Below are 13575 nucleotides of genomic sequence, written 5' to 3'. Positions count from 1 at the left end.
TTCAGTGAACTATATAATTTCGAAGAAGTTTAATTAATTTTCCTCGCACCGACCACACCGTGTCTGGGCCTGTCGGGGCCATTTGCTGCACCGTGCACCCTTCGAGGGAAGAATGCGTTTAATGTTTGCGAACTGGCGCAGTGGAGCCGTGTTGTGAAGTGGAAAATTGCGCCACCAAATGCAGGAAGAACGCAACCCATTACGGGACAGTTATTCAATGAGATTTCAGCAAACAGACGACGACGACGACGGGTTGGATTCGTAAAAAAGGATGTGCACGCCCGAGGGTGGGGCACGATGCACTCCCAGCACTTTGCCAATCTAAAGTTAGTCGGAAACAATTAAAAGTTTGGTAACGCGAACGCGCACAAAGTGTTTGCACAAGCCCGCTGGCACCGTGTGAATTCTTACGAATTCAGACTTCCCGAGTGTCGTACGGGACTCCGTACTCGAAACGGCGCTATTAACAGTCCAAACGAAGTCGCTCCGGTGCCGGGTGCCGGTGGCGCCTACGTTTGGGCTAATAGCCACTAATTATTTCGAGTAGAGCAACTGCAACCCGTTATTATGCGTCTTCTTTACGGTTGCACATAAATCGCCAGAATGGCCCGACTCGGGGCCCTGTGTCGATCAAAATAAAGCATACAGCCATCTCCCAGTCGCTCACAATTCACTTTCCGTTCGTCTCGTTCTCACACGCCAGATTTCGGAACGATCGGTTATGCTGCAGTCTGGCTGTGGCTCACATACATTTTAATGCCGTACTGAAGAGTTCACTGAACGGTGCCGCGGGCGCGTGGTGGCGGCGTTGACCTCCGGGCGGGTCGGTCCGGTGTTGGATTTGTGTTTAGATCTTTAATTAAATTCATTCCTTCGTCGCGGTCGGAGGCTTATCCGAGCCTGAACGGAGCTCCATTCTGACCGGTAACAGCTGCGTTGACGCCTCCTGCAGCTCAGCTGCAGAGCTTACTGAGCTCCGGCGATGATGCCCGCGGTCGGATGATTTGACAAAAACCGACGTCGAAGCAACCGACGCCTTTTCTTTTCGCTCGTTTTTTTACGCCTCACTTTCGATCCACCCGCCTGCGGACAATGGCCGAGGGGCTTACATCGGGCCGAAAAAGCGCTTACAGAATTGATCCACTACCACTGGAGATCATGTGCGACCATCACCATTGGCTTATGGTTCCGCTGCGCGCGCGAGACAACGGGCCCCCTGTCAGAAGACGAACCCGGGGACGGGCCGGGTTTGACGATGATGATCTTCGGCCTGATTGCATGGTGGCGTAATAATAGTAGTTTACAGACACGCGTATAGCGTAAAACAAGACATCAGATAATCTACTGCCACCGGCGGGATACCGGTTCCCGACCGGACCAGGGACGCGTTGGTGCAAATGTTTGCTCAAGATCATTTCAACATCGGTTTTAATTACCAACGAACGGCCACGGCAAGAAGTTCCCGGGCCGCAAGAAAGAAGGCACCGGTGGGTTCTACGGGGGCATCAGTTTTATGATTTGCGCCAGTACTGCGGGCAGAGCCATTCGGCTAATGTTCTCTCGTTAAGACGCTCACGTCCCTGCATATCCTGTGAACGGTGAACTTAATTAGCGTCGCGAGTCCGCGCCGTTCCCGTGCGACGGAACATACGCTCGGAGTTTGTTTTAGAGAACTGGTCCTTCTCCGGTCGTCATCAGCAGCATCAGCAGATTAACAAAGCATTAAAAACATTAACATTCACACACACACACACGGTGCGGTGTCGCGAAAAGCGGCATCATTCGTGGCCATTCCGGGAAATAATGATTTGCTCATTGGCACGTTTGCGCCGCGCGATAAAGGGTGTTAATGGCGTTTCTGCGTGGTGCGATCGTTGTTTTGCTCGGTGCTCGGTTTTAGTGCACCCGGCGAGATGCATAATAATTTGCACCTTCAATTCGCATCGGACGTAGAGTGGACTGATGTTTACGATAGGCGAACGAACGGGTTGTAGAACCTGCAGTAAACCGGAGAACACGAAATAATTCACGAATGCGTGCCCGGTGCGCACTTGCACTATCATTACCGAGGGCAGGAACCGAGCGCAGGAAAGTCACTTTCCTTCGCCGCATTTTACGCACCGACCATCGGAGGCCACGTTCGCGTAAAAGGGGAACCCGCCATTACGGGACCGGTGAAAGTTATAATGACAGAAGAGGCGCACCGCTCGGTCCGCGGTCGCTGCGGCATATCGATAAAAATTGATTTGATAATCGATCCGACCGCCTGAGAACACCTGCTGTTCCCGTTCGAAAGTCGCGCGTTTTTCGCACGACCGCACCGGACCCCTTGTAGGCTAATCGAAATTTAATCGAACGAATCAATCGATGCACGGCCGATCTCGTGCTGCGCGCGTAGAGACTAAATTATTTTTTCTTCGTTCCGGGTCCGCGGCCCTCTCACAACCCGGCACAACCCGGGCCGGCTTCGGCTTCGAATAATCGATTAGGCCGGCGAGTGGTGTAAGCGCGCGTCGGCGAATGGGAGCACTGAAAATCGGGACCCAAAATCGGGTCGAATCCGGGTCGCCGTTCACCGCTGCTGGTTCTCATGGAGCAGGGGAGTAGGGGAGCATAAACATCGACCGATCGCGCACCGCATTTTGTCTCGTCGATCTCGCGCCCCAACGGTTTGATATGCTTAAATAAATAACAATTAATGAGAAAACGGGTTCGTGGCTTGCGAACGCCACAAGTCTTTCGTATCGCATCGCCCGTGCGTCGGACTGATCGAACGGATAGCGAAGAAGGGGCGTACGGCACGATAAAAAACGACCAATGCACCGGCATTCGGGAATTACCGATAATGATCATAGACGTGTGCCGCCTCCTGGGCCGCCCGGCTTCTGGTATGCAGCGCCCCCCGCAACGGACAAACCGTTTAGCACAGAATGGAACGGGCGAACGGCCGACCGTTCCCGGAGGTAATGAAAAATAAAACAAAATCGGTAAATGCTCTGTGTAAATGTAATGCATACCGGAAGGCGTTGCTTCTTCACCGTCGAGCACCGCGTGGCTTATATATTTTTATCCCAAAATAGCTCCCGCGAACACGTGTTTCTAATTATCTCGTTATTAGATACACGCAATAGGCCCGGTCGGCGTTTCTTTCTTCTATGCACCGCACCGGGAGCCGTTTAGCTTACCCGCTATGGTCCGGATTTTTTTGCGGAAGCCCACCATTTAATGGCGAAAGAAAAACGAATGCGCAAAGATATCGATCTCACGCGGATCGTTACTCAATGGCAGAGCTGATCGGTTCTGGTAGGTAGGTGAGAATCATGGGCATGATGCACGATGATGATCGTCGGTGACTTGACGGACGGAAACGCTATGTAACGGACTCGTGCTCCAATCATCAGAAACGATCCGAGTGGCCACGAAGACAATGGTGGTGAGCCGATCCATCTTCTAATGCTTGCCCATGATTCAGGAATGACAAATTTCCTCTCATCAGAATCATAATAAATTTGCGTCAGCTTCTCAGCAGCAGCAGCGGTCCGCTAATAAGAATCTTCCATCTGGATCTTCGGAAAGTCCGGCAGTGCGCCCAGTTGATCGATGGTCAGGTGTCGTATTTGCGGCGCTTCACCCATTCACGGTTTCGCATCATTAGCGTGGCCAGATGTGCTTAGCGTATGGGTTCCCCGGAGTTTGCGCGGAACACGGCCAGACAGTATCGGCCGGATCTCGGGCCGACTGGGGCGGGCAAATTGGCAAAGCAACCACCGCATTAGTGTAATGATTAATTGGTGCGCGAACCGCCACGATCACAATTTCGGACCGCGTGGTTACGGTGGTAACAAGCTGATGATAGGGAGCGCGGGAGAGGGGTCGGCTTCCGAATGGCGAACTATTTTTAAATTTGACACGGAACGGAACTTTGATCCAGCTGCCTGGCGGAGTCGTGACAGGAGTAGCAAGCCGATGGAAGATAATTTAGGCCCCGACCGGCCTGTCATTGGTGGTGGATTCTCCCCGCCGTAACGAGCTCCCGATGTGCACACCGGAGCCCGAGGAAGCCCGATCCGGATCCGGCGAAGAACGGGACACCGGCTACACCGTTTCGCTGCCCTTTTGTTTCAACTCGCGCGGCGTGGAAGAAGAAGTCGTCTCCGTTCGCGGTTCAGCCCTTTCCCGGTTTGCGGAAGCCGTCGAGAGAATTGAAAAAAGGCGATCGACCAACAGACGAGACAGGTCGGCAAATAATTGACGTAGTTAACATGGGCGTCTAGCGGCATCGGTGCGTGGCGAATTGTCGTTAAGGCGCAGCTTTTAACGGTTGTCGTCACGGGCGCACGGAGAACGCTTTCTCCCGTGTGTGTGTGGACCCCCCGAGTTGACGCCAACCCGCCATTAGTAGGTTCTGGACACTCGAAGGTGGCGGTAAGAACCAAACGGCTAACGGTCCGCGGGCGCTACTTGCGATAATCCGTGGAAACTAATTTTACTTTCACGGCCTCCTTTTCCGGCGGCCGTTGGTGGTCGCGAATTGCATTAGCGAATGCACGGCGGTTCCACCGAGGGAATAAAAACCTCATCGGCGAGGAAAAAGAAAACTTTCGCTTCATAACGGGCGCTTTGCGGTCGAAGATGATGTCGGGCACCGTGAACCGTTTCTCTCGCGTCACACTAATGGTCCGGTTGGCCGGGGGTTTCGATCTGATCCATTCCAAGAATTGCGCCGCGCCGCGAACGTGACGTAACCGGGTCGGCTCTAACTGTTTCGCGGGAAAACAATTAGCTACAGAACTGTAAAAGTGCTATAAAATCGCCGCATGCCGGGAATTGGCCCGATGGCCGTCTTCTTGGACACTAAGACGGATCCGGTGGTGACACCTGGATTTGATCCGGGGCCGGATTAGGGATCGGTACGAATTCGAATCGGTATTAATATTTGTCACTTGCCCGCAGCTGGCTTCGTTGCCCAGGGCAACGGGAAGATGTTCGGCTCAGTGGTGGCGTGCGCAGAAACCGGCTTACGACTGGCCTCCTACGACGCGCCGCCAGAGTACCGTTACATGTCGGCCGAGAATGGTCGCTGCATCGTCCCCGGTCGGGTCTGTTGACGGCTTTATTATGGCCGGTGGCCCGCACGCAATTAAAAGGGCATTTCCATGCGTCTTGGCCGGTACGGTGGCGTGTGTGTGACGCACAGGGATTAGAAGCCGCTGACGGCGACGACCGACGACGTACCAAGAAACCGACTTTACGGCTCATCAAACGTCCGACGGACCGGTCCGCATTCGCTATTGTTCGCTCCGAAAACGCCGTGACAACACTTACGGCGCTCTGGCGGACAATAAAGTCTGGTGACAACGGCAACTGGATCGGGGCGGATTGTTGGATTGAGAAATAAAAACAGCCCGCGGCAGAGTCTGTGTCGTCTGACGCCACCAACCGCAAACAAGCGGCGGCCGCCGCCGAAAGAGCGACATCCTTCGGGTACGCGAAGATTACGAAGAAATATTGCCCACACGCCGACGACGACGACGGAGACCACGTCCGAGAGGAGCGTTCAACCTTTTGCAAAATGCCGCCACGCAATGGTCGTTTTTTCTCTCCTCTCTCTGTATCGTTTTAGTGATACACGTTTTAATCCCTTTGTGTCCAGGGTCGCTGGCTCCGGCATTCCTGCGTGTCCCCAACTGTCACCGACAGCTGGCGCACCGAAGCCGGGCCACTGGCAGCGGGCCAATGATGGATGCGGCCAGCGAGCGAGAGAGAGAGAGAGCGAAGAATGAAATTACCGACATTCATTTGTCACTTTACTGACTCGGCGAAGTGAAATAACTTCATGTTCTGGTTGTGCGCCGGGGATGCACCACCGCCGCCCCGGAGTCGAGAATTCCCGGGACCCGTGTTCCGTGTGGTGTTTCACAACTGGTTCACCGCACGGCAGACGACCCCGAGTGTCCGGACTCGGGACCGCGCATTGTTATTCCCAGGAACCGCGTGGAACCGCGATTGTGACATCCACGATCCACGGGGACATAACCTTACTGAGGCAGACGTGTTTTAACTTGCTTTAAGTTACGTGTGCGGACCGGCACATAGCTGTCGACAAGCGTGGCACATTATCAGTCTGCAGCCGTATGTGGTCTTCCTCTCTGGCGCTGGAAGAATAATGAGCCCGCCGGACGGGACGATGATGATGTTTGGTCTAGATAAAATCTGCCATTTTCACCTCATGGCCGCGAAAGATGCCGTGTGTCGTTATTGTACCATGCGGATTGTGTGTCTGGAGGAGTTGTTACTTTTTGTGCGGACCAGAGATTGCCCGTGTGAGTCTGAGATCTCAACTTGTTGGTCGGGCCATTATTTTGGATCAGTATGGCGTCGAGGACTATCAGTTGGCTGATAAGCTAATATCGATCTAATCATCCGGACGATCTACTTACTCGCTACGTTATGTAGGTCAAGGTCATTCAACAAACGCCTTTCGGTCGTGAGAACAATTCTCGGTGCACTACGCTACCAAGGTCTGTCACTGTCATGAGTCTCACCTGTAGAGGAAGAGCAGAAGGAATTCAATCATTAGATCTTGTGGTACTGGGAAAACGGGCCCGTAATTGGACCCACTGACAGATAGCAGATATGGTTTCAACTATGCTTTGTCCGAAGATCGCCTGATCTTCCTGATCGAGGCCACGAGGAAAGAATTCACATCCTATCCGCCAAGACCGCCCACGGGCTGTACGGGTACTTTCTATCGCCCACCCGGGGGCGACTAATGGCGACGATTAGGCTCCGCTTAAGGGCCCATAACGCCCAGTGGAACCCCGGTGAAAGATGCGAAAGGAAAGGCCACTGCCACCGGGGTCTATCTGTTCTTCGTGGCTCCGCGCATTCCGGACCCGCGGACCTGACTCGCGGGCTGACACATCGACTTTCCGACTGTTTGCTGACACCACCTCCCGGAACTAAACGCGGGTGGCGCAAGATTTTCCGCAAATCAACGCCATCGCGTTCGAAAGCTGCCCACCAGCAACGGCAGTCACGTTTAGTGGTGCCAGTTTTTGCCCAGCCCCCCTCCGGTGGTCGGCCAGGCTTTCCCCGACCAGCAATAATGGACCCCGGGATGCCGGAAATGGGAGCGATGATGATGATGATGATTGCCTTAGACCAGGCGCAGTAAGTGGCGGATAAGAGTAGAAAAACAAAGTAGATTATCGACGGCGCCGCCAGGTCCGGGCCGGGATGTTGGAAATCAATTGCCTGGAAAAAACGCACATCCGTGCTGATTGCTGTAAAATGTCTGCAATTGCATAACAATGGCGGGCGGCCGTGCTGAATGTATGATTGCGCACCGGGTGTCGGCACCGGGAGGCAGCCGGAGAGTCCGTCGCCGCGGCGATGACACAACGCCCGGAACAATTGCTCCACTTTCGCGCTCCGGTCCGCGGTGTTCCGCTCCGGTTTGATTGCGCTTCGCAGGGCTTCTTTTCGGTGCGATCTGGGTTAGTCGCAGATCGCAGACGAAGGAGATCCTTTTCGCTATCCCCCTGCGAGCGCTCCGGAATGAAGATCATGAATATGTTAAATTAATTGCACATCACGAGTGTGTCATTTTAACGACACGGAACGGCGCGGATTAATGAGTGAGCATGTGTGTGGTGGTTGGTTTCGCATAATGTTGGTCGCACGCCAACGAGGGTGGTGGCACTGGCACCACCACCCCCTTAATCAACATTAATGTTGAACGGCGGCGCTCATCATTAACCGCGGCCACTGCGCGCTGATAACACACATTACCAGTGTTTGGTTTAGTTTTTCCTACGCGCCATCGTTTTCTCTTCCCGTTTTCCACGGCTTGGTTTCCGAGGGGTGGTCCTGGGATTGTTGGTTTTTGTGTTGAGCACCGTTCGCCGCAAAGTGTCGAATCATGTCGGATTCCGGCGGAAAGAGTTCCCAGCGGGCGCCCGGTTCGATATGGCGCCGAGCTCCCCCGGCCACGAGAGTTGTTTTCTATTGGTTCCGGTACCGAGTTACAACTTCCGGGGCCGGAGTTTCGCCACGTTCTCGCCTCGGCGCGGTACGCTGGCTATGCGCTCATTACGATGTCTCATTCGTTGCTCCATTTTTTATGCTCTGCGGGTGGCGCGACGGTGGCGCTAATTGAGCAACAAGCGCGTCCCAAAGCGTCACTAATCGGCCTGCCCAAATACGTGTGTGTGTGTGTCCACGGTCCAAAAGCACCGTGAATGCCGTTGGTCGTCCGTTTTCTTCCGCCCAAGAATGGAAGCTGGAAAGAATTATGCTGGTAGAGGTGGCGCGCGTTCGGGTGGAAAAAGCAATCGGCAAACAAATCGAACTCGGGCCCGGAACCCGGATGAAGAGCTGGATGAGAAGAGCCCAATTCGATCACGGGCCACTCGGATTGTTTCTTCACTTCGTTGCCTATTTGTTTGCCTCCCAGCGCGCAATGTTTGCATGGTTTTCATTAGCCGATCTCAGACCCCACGGGAGTCGGTTCGTTTTTCGAATCCGATACCCGGCCTACATCGGGTGGGTGGGCGTCCTGATGGGGCTCCGTTTTCTTCCGTTCGGCAACATAATTCGGCACAACACTGTTGCAACTTTGCTGCATGCGGGGCATTTTATGGGTTTCTTTTATCTGTTTTTTTATGCTCGCTGATCGATCGATCATCGACGGTTTTAATCGGATTGTTGGATTCCGGGCGCCGCGGTTGTGTTGCGCAACCTGCATCCGTTGATTGGCGGAAAACTGTCGGTCAGAAAACGGGCAGGCCAGTGCTTCGAAGCGCATCAGTTAATCTGGCACCAGCAAGTTCTTGCCTCTGGCGAACAGAATACAAGTTCCTGTGGGCTTATGGTCAAACCTCCAGTTTTAGGTCTACTTTGGGGTGTGCCTATTAGGGGCTTAAGCAGGGGTATTAGCATTTTCACGCCGTCACCTTTACTGGAGCACGTAACGGGACGGCATTAGCAGCGGATGAGGGTCGCAAGATGCTTTTTTTCTTATGCTGCCCCGAAAAGGTTGTGCGTCGTAAGCAGTGAAAAAAACAAAATCAATTCGCGTAGTGTTTGAGCCTTTTTCGCGAAAACTAGACTGGAACCGGCGCAAAACTGGAAGCTGCGGCATTGAATGGATAATGTAACATAATTTTGTATTAGGAGCACATTTCAGAAGCACTATTGTGGGCAAAAATATCGGTAATTTGCTTACAGACTATCATTTACGTTTATTGTTGATTCTCGTAGATCTACATTGGTTCCAATTTGCGAAACAATCCGTAGCATTCTTCATTAAAAACAATCTTCGTTACAGCTTCCATCTCAACTGTTGACTGTAAACGGTGTCAATGAAGCGTTTGCGGTGCAATATGAAGCGTTCCAAACCAAGCGTGACTAAGTGGCCAAAAGTCACTTGGCGCTAATGTTTACCGAAGGATATGGATCGAGTTTCCACAAATCTGCTCTTATTTGATGCACATAATTACGCAAAAGACGCAAGACACCCAAATAGTATTCTTTGTTGACAGTTTGGTCGATTTTCAAGGAATTTACGATGCACCACCACCACCAGCAATCAAAGCAACCGGTTCCCCTCGCTCGTTTTTGGTCACAGTAGTAGAAGCCATTTTGAGCCATTCTGAAGCTAAAAACCATATTTAATTATGCGCGAGCATTTAATATGCCCATAATAGGTTAAGAACACAAGCCCGGCCCATGTTTGTCCCGTCACACCTCGAACCCGGAATCCGGTTTTTAGGTTGTCCCCAATTCACGAGCTCTACTTACTCTACGGACCACGACCCGGCGCAGTTCACATGAGCCTCCCCGGTGCCTCGTCACCTGCTGTTTGTGTTGAACCGTTTTTTTTTGTTTCATGCTTTGCGTTTTTTTCGCGAGTCAGAGCCGTGCAATTTCCTCATGACTTACGAGAAATGGCTGAAGTGGTTGGCCCCATCGACCTAGAAGAACGCTCTGTATGCTCCGGCGGTTTGCGTGTGGCCCGCGGATGCTCCCGTCGACATCTGGAGCCACCGTAACTGGCACACACACACACACACACACACTGGGAGTTCCGGTGGTCGTCGAGGCGAGTTTTTTGTTTTTTGGCCCCGGCGTCGCTTCCGAAGCGCGCACTGTTGAATATTCAAATCACTTCGACACTTCGTCAGTACCGCGGCCCCTCGGTCCGCGATGGGCTGTTTTAACTGTTTTACACGTCCACACGTTCCAAAATCGGGTTAAGAGGAAACTTTCCGTTCCGTCTGAGCGGCCCCCGACGGGCCGGTGGCTACGCTCCCGAGCTCATAAACTGTCAACCGGCGGATGAGCCGGCCGTTTTCTGTCCGCAGTGAGCTTTCGAGTGCGCGCCCATTCTTCGCCCGTTTCGGGACCGGAATGGTGATGATTACAATTTTGATCTCCGGCCGGCGCGGGTCACGACGCACCTTCCGTTGCGCGGAATCGTGAGAAGTGGTGCGGTGGCCCACCCACCGACCTCTCATTCTCATTTTACTTTTCGTTTTTCGAAGCCCTTCGCGGAACCGGGGGTTGCGCAGCGTCACTGTGAAGGATCTGAGGCTGCGTCGACGACGACGACGACGACGGGGACGTCTCGTCACCAGGGGTAGCCCCCGGGGTAATTATATCGCTCCGAGGCGATCGGTCGGCCGGCCGGCCGGGAGCGCCACGGGATGTGGAAGCATAAAAAGCAACACATCGCTAAATAGAACATCGCCGAGACAAGCATCGTCGTCGCTTATCGCTTGCCATCGCTCCGTGCGCCGTCGCCGACGGAGCGGGGGGATAATTTATACGTGCCATCGTGCGGTGGGGAACCCGCTCCGGACAAGCGGTTCTACCGGATTCTGTCGGCGTTTGTCACCGGAGTCATTGTACCGGGGCGCTCGAATCCGGGCTTTCGGATGCGGACGAGGAATCCAGCAAACGATCAGCCAAGCACCTGGACACTCGGTTGGCGGGAAGGGAGAAGAAATTAGCGATACCGATGAGCAGATATGCCAGGTAGGCAATAGAACTTCTGCCGGGTGACACTTTTCCGGTTGTCGCGCGCATTCACACGATATTGGTTTCACTCGCGCGGTCCGACGTTCCGATCCGATCCAGGTCCGAAACGGATCGGGAACAACCCTGCGGTTTGCGGACCAATTTAATGGAATGCTAGTTTGGCCATCAGACGTGGTAAGCGCGAAAGTAAAAGCAATCAAGAGACGCCAACGCACAGCGGCGCAGCGGCTAATCGGCCACCGGCTCCGAAGGAAGTGGCCAACACACGGAACACCACATGTCCTAACCGTTGGCCATAAAAGTTAACGAGCGCGTAAATTTATGAATTTACCACCGCGCTTTGGCCGGACCGGGCGTCGCGAAGAAGTCCGCGAATGAAGAACGGGCGTGGTTCGGAAAAAACGGTCCGGTTCCCAGCGAACGAATTTCCCGCGGCCGCCCCGATAGGCGATAGATGTTGGGCCCCCAGAACTTTGAAAGATGTCCGCCAGTTTCTAGCCGTAAATCATCGGCCGGGCCGGGACTGGCGAATTTGGCGAGGGTTCACAGCGGGTCCGGGCAGGAAGTTCCCGTGGTCACCGTGCGCGCACCAGGGAATGGACATGCGCAAATCATGCTGCGCCGGCGATGATATCTTATCCCGGGTGTTTCCGTGCCGCACCACGAACCGGTCCAGCGTCCGGTTCGGTGGAACGCCCATTCGGCCGCACGGCATTAGAGAAGAGATTTGATTTAATTGAATTATTACAATCAGCGGCCGCTGGGGTTGGGAGCACCTTCATAAGCACCTCGTAATCGCCAACGCACCGTGACGGGTGCGAAAATTATGGCCACCGCATCGACAATCAAGATACTCGCGAGGTGAAGAAGTGGATCAACAACCTGCGATACTGCCAATCGGTTGAAGTAGCCCTCGCCGCGGGTCCTAGATCCGAATTTTATCACAAAACGAACGCGCGGATGACTCGAAAAGGGTGCAAACCGCCGGTCCACGCCCGGTTCCACCACTAGACACCGGCCTAGCCAAGTTGGGCTCCGACCGCGCGGGTTCAGAGACCCCCAGAGAGACCGGCCACCGTTGTCGTTTTCATCGTTTATCGCCCTCGATCTGGCGGCTCGATCGGGCGGAGATCTCAATCTTGGGCGCAGGAGTGCTCCTCTTTCGGAAGAATGGAGTATCGGGCCGTAAGAATCGAATCTAAGCGCGGGCGCGGGCGTCGACCAGCAAGGAGTGGTTAATTGATATCTACCGCCACCGGCGGCGGCACATTCAAAGGATCTTAAAGGCCTGTGGCCTGCGCACGCTAATCGAGCTTGATTAAAGTCGGAAATCTTCGGCCTACAAATGCCGTTGTTTGCCGTTCTTGTTGATGCTTGCGCTGCTTGTGTTTTATTTGGCCGATTGTTTGCCTTCCGATTAGCTTGCGGTGCTCGTGGGTTTTCGCGAAAAGTACGTTGAACGAAACGGTATCACGCGGTCAAAGACCGGTCGGACCCGATGCAGTGATCGTGCTCGTCGGCAGGTCGTTGGTTGAATTCCTGGCCGTCGGTGACGGAATTTAATGAATCAATTTCAATTCGGAATCCTAGCCACCGTGTGGCACACGATACTTTCCTTTTTTGCTCGGACGTCGTGAACCTTTATGGGACTCTATTTTGTGCATCCGACGGCCCCACGCCTTATGGATCGCTTCGCACATTCGCGAGACATGAAGCCCATTTCGCCCGGAGCGACCGTAACGATTAAGTTTTATTTGATTTCCAGGACGGGTCGGCTGGCAGGCCAGCGGTGGTCCAGCCAGCGTAAGGTCAACAAGTTGTGCAAAGATCCTGCTTGATCTCGGTGCTCGGTGCCGGTGCGTTACCGACCGACTGGTAGACGGCCCCCCGGCCGTGATGGGAAGCCGAGTGTGCTGAGCAAATATGTTTATGCTGCCGCACATTAAAGCAGCGCCGAGCCGGCCGGCCGGAGCCACCCTGCAAAGGGTTGCCGGGAAAATGAACTCGGCTGATGACTCGTCGCCGCAGAACGCCACCACGAGACACGAGGATTGCCCCCCGGCCCGCCTCGAGTGGGCCAAGGGAACCGTGAAATGGAAAGTGAAATTCACCGAAACGTGCAACCGGCCGGCGGTGCTTTCTCCTGTCAGTTGGGTTGCGCCGGAGTTTTGGCACATCCGCCCGCTTATCCGGCCCGGACTGTTGGCTCCTCCATTTGTTTTGCGAGGATTTCTTTTTTTTCTGCTATCGCTCGCTCTCACATTTGCCAGGCAGTCGGCAGTTCTTGTTCACGGGGGCCAAATCACGGTTGCGGTTGCGAAAGGCAAAAATAATCATCCAAAATATCCGTTTGCCGCCCAGGTGAAAACGCCGGAGCGACACCGGTTGATGAGCGGAAAAGCGGAGACTGCTGACTGCCGAGGGAGCGCTGAGCACCGTCCGTGGCCCGGCCAAGCGCGAAAACCCGGCCCGCAACGCAATGCTCCAGCACGCAAAAAAAATTCCACGTCTGGGATGTGGGAAACGGGAAAC

This window comes from Anopheles cruzii, chromosome 2 (assembly GCF_943734635.1).
Source record: "Anopheles cruzii chromosome 2, idAnoCruzAS_RS32_06, whole genome shotgun sequence".
NCBI classification, from domain to species: Eukaryota; Metazoa; Arthropoda; class Insecta; order Diptera; family Culicidae; genus Anopheles; species Anopheles cruzii.
Note: the sequence above shows the minus strand (reverse complement) of the source record.